At 37.0% G+C, this 11,590-nt stretch overlaps 1 pseudogene; it reads right to left on the bottom strand.

Annotated features, from left to right (window-relative positions):
• Positions 1 to 4,414: 4,414 nt before the first annotated feature.
• On the bottom strand, positions 4,415 to 5,761 carry LOC132040329 (aspartic proteinase CDR1-like; annotated as a pseudogene).
• Between the last annotated feature and the right edge of the window lie 5,829 nt (positions 5,762 to 11,590).

Below are 11,590 nucleotides of genomic sequence, written 5' to 3'. Positions count from 1 at the left end.
AACCAAGGTATTGGGGGAGGCTCTACTCACGGCTACTCACATCATAAACTTACTTCCTACCAAATTACTACAGAATATGACACCCTATGAAAAACTTTTCCAGAAAGCACCTTCCCATTCCCATTTAAAAACATTTGGCTGTCTTTGTTTTGTGTCCACTCTATCTGCAAATAGGGACAAGATGAGTCCAAGGGCCATTCCAGGAGTGTTTTTAGGTTACCCATTTGGAAAAAGGGGGTACAAAATCCTTAATCTCATTAACAAACAGGTCAGAGTGAGTAAAGATGTAAGGTTTTATAAGTCAATTTTTCCATTTGCACACAATGTCCCTATGTCACAGTTTTTTCCAGGATTTTTCAAAGTAAATGAAGATATTGGTACTGAAGCTATAGATGAGTATGATTTTTCTCCTATTCCTCCACTTGCACCAATTCTTTCACCTACAACACCCGCTGATCCTACATCCTCTTCACCATCATCTCAAACACCTCATAATATTTCCCCTCAACCAAATGTTTCACCATAATTTTTCACCACAATATTTACCTATCCTATGTAATTCTCCTCCTAATGCCATTCCTACACCTATTCCTACTGTGGATGTGTTGCCAGCAGAAGCAGGCTTGCGCAGAACAACCAGAAGGTCTGTTTGTCCCTCTCACTTGTCTGACTTTATATATGATAATGCTTTTTCAGTCATTTCCCCTAGTTCTTCTATTCCTCCTCTACATTCTTTTTATTTTACTTGCTTAAGCACAAAAAATCAACAAGTTTTACATTCAATTTAGAAAATCAGAGAACCAAGCACTTACCAAGAGACAGTCTGTGATCCTGGTTGGACTCTTGCAATGGACAATGAGCTCAATGCACTGATTTCCAATTCTACTTGGGATGAAGTGCTTATTCCACCAGGTAAAAAGCCTTTACCCTGCAAATGGGTTTATAAGGTTAAGCTTAAGTCAAATGGTGATTTGGAAAGGCTAAAAGCTCGTCTGGTTGTACCAGGTGACATACAACGTGAAGGTATTGATGATACAGAGACATACTCACCTGTTGTTAAGATGACCACCATACGATGCATTCTTGCTGTTGCTGTGAAGATGTCTTGGCCTCTCTACCAGCTCGATGTGAATAACGCTTTTTTACATGGCGATTTAGACGAGGAAGTCTATATGCGATTTCCACCGGGACTATCTCCACCTTCTCCATCACGTGTATGCCTTTTAAGAAAATCCCTTTGTGGGCTCAAACAGGCATCGCGCCAATGGTATTCGAAGTTTTCATCAGCACTGGTACACGAGGGTTCAGTTCCTCCTTGAACGATTACTCCCTCTTCCATAAATCATCTCCAGATTTTGTCACTATACTTGCAGTATACGTTGACGACATTCTTCTCACTGGAAACAATCAATAGGAAATTAGTGATTTAAAGTGTTTCCTTGATGATGAGTTTCGCATTAAAGATTTGGGTATTGCAAGTTATTTTTTGGGTATGGAAATTGTAGCTCTTCCAGATGGACTAATTGTGAAACAACGAAAATTTGCCATGGATTTGCTTTAGGAATACCCTGATCTTCCTTCCCGCACTGGTTCTACTTCTATGGATCCTACTCTCAAAATTTCCATTGATTCCGGCGAGCCTTTGCCAAATCCAACTGTATATAGGCGCCTACTGGGTCAGCTCAATTTCCTCACACATACTCGCCCTGACCTTGCCTTTGCCGTTCAATCTCTCAGCCAATACATGCAACGACCTTGTTTCGGTCACCTTCAAACAGCCCTTCACACTCTCTGATACTTAAGAAAAGACCTAAGTTTAGGTCTTTTATTGAATACTGACCCATCTCTTCAAGTTCTTGGTTTTTGTGACGCCGATTGGGCCTCGGGTCCCAATTCTCGGCCTTCCGTTAGTGGGTATTACATCAGCCTTGCAAATTCTCCGGTGTCTTGGAAATCCAAGAAGCAACAGGTAGTTTCACTCTCTTCTGCTGAATCTGAGTACCGATCTATGCCACGGCTAGTCGGAGAAATCTCTTGGTTGGTTCGACTTCACTCAGACCTTGACGTTTCTCCTTCCCTTCCAGTTTCCCTTCATTGTGATAAAAAATCCGCCATCCACATAGCCAAAAATTTCGTTTTTCATGAATGAACCAATCATATCGAGCTTGACTGCCATTTTGTTCGTGAAAAACTACTTGGTGGCCTCTTTTCCCTTTCTTTCATACTGTCGTCCTCACAATTAGCTGATCTTTTCACCAAGGCTTTGGCCGGTCCTCTTCATTGACATTTCTTGAGCAAGTTGGGTATCCGATCAACGGACACCAACTTGAGGGGGAATGATAAAATGTCCATTATTAAGCTCAACAAAGAAGAGGGCACACACACAGATGGAGTTCGGATAAAACAATGTTGAGATGCTGAGTCTTGTCCTCTCATTCAAGTTTGGGCCAAAGAACATTTGGGCTGCTTTATTCCAGAAGCCCACTTAGTCTACAACACTAATCTCAGCAGCCCAAGATGCACATATACACCATAGTACACATATGCTCTACCACACCCTATAAATGACACTTGTATAGGACAAAAGTTTGTTACACAATATTTTTACATTCCTTGTAATATTGATAATTTACAGCATCAGTCCTTAGTTTAGCAATTATAAATAATGTAGCTTGTACATAGATTTGAGCAGAGAAATATACTACAAGAAAATTTCCAATTGTTTTTTGTGTTCATAATTTCTCTCAATTGCTTTACAAACCTAAAATGTTTGAGCTCAAGTTGAACATTGATAGACTGCTTTAAGGGCAATCCAAGTATGCCTGGTGGTAGTTGTGTCCTTAGAGATCACAGTGATTATTATGGCACTTGCTCTAATAATGTAGCTGAAGCCAGGGAAATGTTAGTAGCTCAATTAGTTGACTACCTGAATTTTCACCTTGTCGGTGAAGGTTCGATTCCCCACCCAGTAATCTCCTCCCCCATTTCCACTTCCCCTACCCCAATTTTTTTCATAAAAAAAAAAGAAAAAAGGAAAAGAAATGTAGCCGAAGCCAATGCACTACTCTTTGGTATTGTTTTCATGTTTTCAAAATCATTATTGATATACCAATATTGAATATGACTCAATATTTTGGTGGTAAATATAGTGAAAGGATGCATAAGACCAAGCTGGAAACAAAGATCCACATACGCAAAAAAAGTAATTAGAACATAGGGGGAATTAGACCGAAATCCCCACGGATCAAATTTGGGAGCAATGAGGGATTCACACTTTTTTATAAAAGATTAAGACGTTGAAATTTGATATACATTTAAATATTAAAATGTGTATTAAGACTAGGACGTTTGAATCCAAATAGACATATGAATATTACAATATTGTATTACGACTAGAATACTAAATAATTAAAACTGTTTATTTTCTTAACATCTTTTTTCTAAAATAAGGCCATGCTCTCAGTCTCAGGTCACACTTCATAGCAATTTTTTACATAATTCTCACAAGACATAATATATTGGGGGTAACCATAAGAACTAGCTGATAAACTGCTTTTCTTTTTTTTTTTTTTGGTTGTTTTGACCACCATTAAACGGGAAAGAGTCAAAAATTGTTTCACTATATTCTTTTATCCCATAGTCATGTCTTGGCAGAGGCGGATGGAGCATTATAATTTGGAGTTCAATTGAACTCTAAACTTTCGATACGGTGTACAAATTTATATGTAAAAATTTACTAAATTTACAATAAATAGTATATATGAACCCATAGCTTTAGAAATATAATGGTTCAATGCTAAAAAATTTAAAGGTTGAACCCCAAGAGTTTAAATTCTAGATCCGCCTCTGTGTCTTGGTATATATGATGAAACTGATGCCTTCAAGGTTGGTAATTCTAGGCATATGGACCCGAGGGTAAAGACCGTAAATTATTCAACAGAGAAATTTCAACCACTTCTATAATATCCTCATCTACAACAACCAAGTAATTAATTACTAATATACATGTAATTAAGCAACAACACCCTGCTCATTAAACACATAATAATATCTTAATTGGTAAGCATCAAATGGAATTAATATATGTGTAAAGTCGTCAAGAGTTAAACAACATTTGAATTACTGCTAATAACATTAAAGGATCAAGAAACGAAGAAGGAATAAAGAGCCTGTTTGGATGGGCTTAAAAAACTTATAAAAGTTTTTTATAAGTCAGAGATAAGCTAAGTTTCGAATCGGCCCAATTAATTTTTTGGGGTTATTTTAAGCACAAAATGGCTTTAAGCTGACCAGCCAAATACTCAAAAAAGCTGAAAATAGCTTATAAGCAACTTATAAGCCAATCCAAACAGGCTCAAAATAACACTAGCTAGCCAATTAATTCATTACTTTTCAACCCTAGTTAGCTAAACCCTTAGTACTTGGTGCAATCAGTTGGCTGGAAGGAGACTTTGTTTGCCACAAGATCATATCCAATCACGAAATTCGCCTGCACCAAGTTTCCAAAAATAGCAATTTCCTCTGTTGGCACTATTGTAAGACAAACCAAACCTTCCTCCATTTGCGCAAACATTCTCGAAGGTGATAACTCTAAATCGACATTTGTAAAATGTGCAACAATCATTAGAGCATCGATAGTACCATTCTTTGACTCGTAACATAGAATAAATGTTCCCGAAGGATCGTCCTTCTTCGTAGCATTGATCGAATCCACCAACATTGATTCCAAGTTTATGTAAAAATCATTAGGTAGAAGTGTTAGCGTCGTACCAGAATTGATTATAATATTACCTTCTTCACCACCACCACCAGCAGAAGCAATTTTAGAAGATTCAAATGTCAACGTCTTATTCGCAATGCTGACACCTTCCAAATTTAGATAGTAGAACGTAGTTGGTTCTTTTTTTATCAAGGGAGTTGAAACGACGTTAGAGCCTGACACGATGGCACTATTGCCATGACTACTAGCATTGGAAATTGATGATTCTAATGGAATTGGGATCAAACAATAAGAGAATTTCCCATTGATTTCATTATCTAATTGGTTGATAATTGAGATTTCACCACCACCTAATCAAATAATACCAGAAGTATAGCTATTAAATGTGCCACCATTGTCATGGCCGCAACCAAAGACAACATTAGGAATATCAACGTTATTGCTAGAAGTAGAAGGAAACGTGAATTTTTCAAAAGCAAGGTCACCAAAAGTGTGTGACTGATCACCATAACTCATTTGATATTCACAGATATTTCCTCCTACACAAGAAGAAGTCCCTAGTGATGTATATTCTTCAACGTTGCACCCCACCATTTTATAAGTAGAGCTTTTGTTGGAATCGAAAAGAGGTGCTGATTGTTGGAAACAATTAACGCAAGGTTTGCATTGCGTCCATGTTAAGTCACTGCCAGTGTCAGCTATTGCTAGAATTTCCACCAATGGAGTTCCAATTGATATTTTCATGAGGTATTCGCCTGGGACTGGAGAAATATCTCACTGGATTGTGTTGTTAGTAGCAAAGGTATTTTTCTTGAAAAATGAAGCCTGTGAAAATGATCGATGGAAGGCATTTCGAAGGCGGTTTGATGGAGTGTTTGAAGGAGTGTAGAAAGGTGAAAGAGGAGAATCGCAGTGGATAAGATCAAGAGTGAAGCCATTTCCACCATGATGGCTTATTATTTTGCGGCAAGAAATCAAAGAAAAATGAAAGAAAATTAAAAAGACTAATGTAGGAAAACAAGTGCTAGGTTTTGTATTCATTTTCATTACTATAGGGTTATGTTCTATGAGAGTAGATGGGCTATTCAAGAATGATGAGAAATGATGAAGAAAAAATCTTGTGATTAGTACCATTTTATAGGTAAAAAATAGAGAGTGGGAATGCATGTAAGAATGAGGAAAGTCGAGGGAAATATGGGATTTGGGGGAATGTATATCAACTTGGAAAATAAAAATGATACCAAATGCAGGGTAAGAAGTGAAGCATGTTTGAAGTTTAGTTGAATGAGGAGTTTCACTTTCCATCGAATTAATACGAGAATACAATTTAAAAGACCACATCCAAGTGGACTCATTTAATATTTTCCCACCTTTTCCATTAACACAGTGTCTAATACATGAATTAATTTTCTATGCATTAATGTTTAGCTTTTGTTAATAAATACACAACACATATTATTGAGATATAAAATTCTCGTGTGGAAAAGATACATCAATTACTACTGCCCAGTATACAGTATGACTCGATTGAAATATACGTACTTTTCTTTTGGTATTGGTTTTAGGTGCTAAAGCCGATTTTATAAATAAGGTGTTATGTGTTTGAATAAAACTGTTGAAGCGGATAATAAATAGTTAGCGTGTTTGGTAAAAATGTGTTAATAAATAACTTTACTATTAAAATGACCAAAATATTCTTAAAGTTATTTACAAAAAATATAAAATTTAAAAGTTTTTTTTTGCATAAAAATGACGAATGATGGATGCAGAATAGAGAGACAGCATAAAAGTTATGTTTTAGATGAGTGTTTAGGAGGCTATAAAAGACAGTAGGAATAAAATCGTAAAACTTAAAGTCAATCCAAAAATACTTAATTATAAGATGTAAAACCATAAGTTGGAGGTGACCGACTTATGACCCTTGCCTGATTTGACTTATAAACACTTTTGGTATTTATCAACCACGTATAAAGTCAGAAAACTTACAAGCTAAGCAATTTATAAACTTAGTCAAACACTCTTATAGTCTCAACCAAGCCCTAGAGATCGACAAATGAACAAGGGTTGGGCTAAACAGTCTCAATTTTAAAAGGGTAGAAAATAACCTAACCCGAATTTGCACACTTTTATCTAGGTTAGGTTGGTGTCACGACCCAGCCCCGTGGGCCGTGACTGGTGCCCTACTTAGGCACTCAAACAAACTTGCGAACCAAATTGTCATATTAGGGCATATCCAGATTTAACAGATATTATTCGTACCAGTAACTGATAGCAGACATCGTACAAATACTGAAACGAATGCTACCCTAAGCGGTCGCCCGTGCAAACTCATCATATCAAATTCAAAGCTGGCGGAACGCACATCGCCCAGACATACGCATACATACAAACATGTGGGCCATATAGGCCATAGTAACATGCGGGGCCGCTTAAGGGCGCAAAACAGACTCACATACGAACAAACCGGACCCATGACCCACAAATATGACTACAGCCTACTACAAACGGAAACGTAACATACGAACATATGACGGGACGTGGCCCCGCCGTACCCGAACGGTCACAAATGTACAGAATATGCATAGCACAACATATATATACCAAATGTGAGCTTCGGATTGAGAGGAGCACTTCAAGGTAGCAGAATGGATAGCCTAAACCGGGGGATCACCCAACCGAGCGCCTGTACCTGCGCGGCATGAAACGCGACCCGAAGAAAGGGGTCGCACGGAAAAAGTGCGAGTATGTAAAGGTGAGGTACAAAATAATCCAAATCATAACTAGAGTCGAGGATACGTAAACAAATACGAGTAACGGATCAAACCCATGCGGAATGCAAATGTACGTAATGCAAATAGAAATCATGCATAGGGCTCAGAACGTGGTCACCCCCCCGACGCCGGTGCCACAACACATCATACTCCGAAGTTTTCAAATCTCCGTACATCTCTCGAACACATCATAACATCACACACATCAAATCATCGTAATATATCGACGCCATATCACATCATAACACCATAAACGGTAACCGGCCCTATGGCGAGGTCTCGAAAATCGTAACACATCATACTGCCGAATGTGTCACAAAGCGCACGATCACAAAACCGGCCCGGGTACCGGCGAACGAAATCATAATCATTGGCACGAGCAGAGTAGTGCAGAAACCATATGCATATCAAAATTAAGTTCCAGGACTCGACACATAATCTCATATACATATATATTAACTTCGGAGGGCTCAAAATGAGTATCGAGCTAATCGGAATTAACATACAAAAGCTGCGGACTTGAATTATCAATTTTTCTCAAAAACACATCGTAGGTCATTCTTCGAAAAATTTAGTATTATTCGTAGTGAGGAACGTTCAAATAACGTTATAAGACATTTCTAACGGACCTTGGAGTCATAGGCAAACATTTTCCTTTCATATCGTACGGAAACGAACCAAACAAATCGAATAAGGGAAGTCTCGAGACTTGCGGGCCCACCTCGGGTCAAGTCGAGGCGGCAGACATAAATTACAAACATTAGGCTCCCTAAGGTCATCTATAAGAGTTTCGGAGCGATTCAAATACATTTGCGAAAGTTTCAAAGGTTTAAACATTCTTTTAATCAAATATAAGGATTATAGTTCAATTGCGCTGAATGAATAGTATGCAAACTCAAACTCGGATTTTCCAAGAGCAGAATTGTTCCTGAGGTTCCGATCTTCACCTAGTATGACTAGGACATGCCAAAAGAAGGAAAGGTAGGCTTTACATACCTTACGGACGTCTTATGCTCGCTTAAACTCAAATCCCGTTTCGTCCAGAATCTGCAAATGGTCAAAGTTACTAAATATAAATCATATGCCTTTGGGGAGCTTATTCTTAGCCCTTATTTGTCTACAAGAATTTGGGCAGCATCTCCCCTATAAATCCAACATCCCCGAGCATTAAACTCGGCTTAAATGACAACAACCAACCCAACAACAACATCTACAACACCAACAATCGCTACAAAACACATATTAACACAAATAGTCTTTCTTTCCGACATAATGCAATAATTCCCAATTCGACTTCACACTTTCAAATCAACACCAACATGCTCTCACTTATTACTAATCAAGGTCATTACAATACCATTCGGAAGCATTTCATAGCGTTTCTACAATATATACTCAAGATATACAAAATATACAAACTTTCCGCCAAAGCCATAATTCATCCAACACTTCTAATTTTTGGCATACTTATTCATAGCATGTTTTCATCTTCTAGTTCCATCAACTATAATCATAATTCACATCTTAACAACTTAGTTTCCATAATATCACAAAAATCATTTTGAAGTGACATGATCTTCTACATTCCAATTCAATTCCAACTCAAACCATTAAACCTTCATTTATGTCATAAGAATCATAACAACACAACTAACATATCAAACAAAAATAATTCATCTTCATTTCTATTTTTCCCTACTACACGGCCAACACCTATTTTTTCCAAATTCAACCCAATTCATTCAACCTTCATTTCCAACATGAATTCCACCATAACCACAACTAAAACACAACACAAAATTCAACTCACCATAGATACACAACATACACACACCCACGGCTACAACACAAACACACACCACACGGCCATGCATGCACACACCATAATTTCCATGATTTCCATTCAACTTTATTCACTTTAACATCCATAAATCTTCTATAACATAAAAGAAACAAGAAGTTCTTACCTTTTCCAATGAATTCTCCTTGCCACCAATAACACTTCCTTGCCAAAATAATTATACCACTTTGTAGAGAATCTTGAACTTAGTAGGAATACAAGAGAATTATAATTCTTGAATCAAAGTTGGAGGCTAGGAAATTTTCTTTCTTTCTTCTCTTTTTTTTTTTTTTCTCCTAGAGCCGAAGGCTCCTCTTTTTTTTCTTCTTGATTTTTCCTTTGTTTTCTTGAATATTCCAAGGGATGAACATATATATACATGTCATCCTTTCCACTTAATTGTCACATGATCCTCACATGACATGGCTTGGGCCATTTCTCAAGGCCTTGGCCGGCCACTCTTGCAAATTTGGGCCTCAATTCCTTTCAATTTTTGTTGAGCCCAATTAGCTTCAAATCTTGTTTTGTAATTCCCGAAACTAATTTTCGAAATTCCAATTTTTCCCTTGGCCTTCTCCAATGTCTTTGCGCCCATATTTTTTTCCATAAGTAACAACATGCCCACCAAATGAAATCAAAATATGTCCTTATTCTTACAAATCACAATTATGTCCAAATTTCCCGAATGTGCAAAAATACGGGATATAACAGTTGGGCCGACACCCCATGAGCGAAACTCGTTTTGATGACTCCACTCAATCTCTAGAGAGAACCTCAGTTCATGATTTCTGCAAATTCAAATACTACTTCACCGAAGAAATTGCATGTTTTTTCCTTTAAATGGGCTGGTCTATAATTTTTTTCCTTCAAATGGGTTGGTCTTTGATTTTTTCCCTTTAGCAATCGAACTTATTTCTAAAAGGGTATAATTTTTGAATAATTAACTCAATTAGTGGCCCATATTAATGATAAACTCAAAATAGCCCTAGTCTATCTAAACTATTAATAATAATCGGTCGGGACTTTTTTATAAATTTTATTAGCCACATAATGCATTCCTAATCTTCTCAATGAACACAGAAGAAGACATTATATGGTGCTGAGATTGATATGTTTTTCTTAGAGTGTAGCGGAGAGTGGATTTTTGAGATATTTTGAAGTGGGTACAATGATGGTTTGGGGTTTTAATGGTGGCCCAAAAGTGCTTGTAATGCAATGTGTATAAAATGTTGTCTACATTGTATAACAGGTGTATAACAACCTATTATGCAATTATACACCTATTATACATTGTGTAACATTATAGTTTCATTAGTTATACAGTGGTTTAATAGTGATTGGGGGGTGGTTACAAGTGTATATAAGACTGTATAAAAGTGTATATCTTGGTATAATCATGTATAACAATTTGTTATACACTTTTATACAATGTATATATGCTTGTTATACTATGTTGGCGGTTTAAGGGTGATCGGAGGAGTGGCAGAGCAGGGTTTGATCGTGGTCGACTACACACAACTATACATAATGTATATATGTCTCAATTGTTGATATCTCTTGATATTATGTTGTGAAGGAGATATAAATCAAGATAAAGAAGGTGAATATGGATTTTTTAGTATAAGGATCATAACCACCAGCAGATTGGTAGTGGGGAGGAGTTTAATTCATGGCAAAGAAAGGAAGCTCCAGCATAAACTTCAAAGGAAATGATTGTTGTCACAAATGTGGGAAGCCTGAACACTTCATTAAAGAATGTCCTCTTCATAAGCAGGATTATTACAAAAATGCTGATAAGGCGGGTAAGAGGAACCAGGTCCCTGACAAGAAGTTCAACAAAAAGGATGTTGCTGACAACTTAGTAAAATAGGCTCTGGCTGCTTGGGGAGATTCCTCTAGTGAGTTTGAAGATAAAGATGAAGATGAAGATGATGGAGGAGACACAACCATGCTGGGTATTGACAGTGAACATTCAGAATATGAGTTAATCTCTGCACTCATGGCCAAATCTGAAGAGAATGATGACAATGAGAAAGATGAGGTAAATTTTTTTGATGTTCAGAAAAATCTAAAAAGTTACTCTAATTTTTTTTTAATATTTTTAGCAAATGTGTTGATTGATGACTATCATAGCCTTATTAATGAGAAAAATGGTCTAAATGAAGAAATTGATGAATTAGAACAAATTGTTGTAGATCTAAAGGAGCAAGTTGAGGAAGTAACTAGAGAAAATTCTCTGTTATAAAGCCAAATAAAAAA

Source organism: Lycium ferocissimum, chromosome 12, assembly GCF_029784015.1.
Source record: "Lycium ferocissimum isolate CSIRO_LF1 chromosome 12, AGI_CSIRO_Lferr_CH_V1, whole genome shotgun sequence".
Taxonomy (NCBI): Eukaryota; Viridiplantae; Streptophyta; class Magnoliopsida; order Solanales; family Solanaceae; genus Lycium; species Lycium ferocissimum.
The sequence above is the reverse complement of the archived record's forward strand: the minus strand, read 5'-3'. Positions and strand labels throughout refer to the sequence as shown.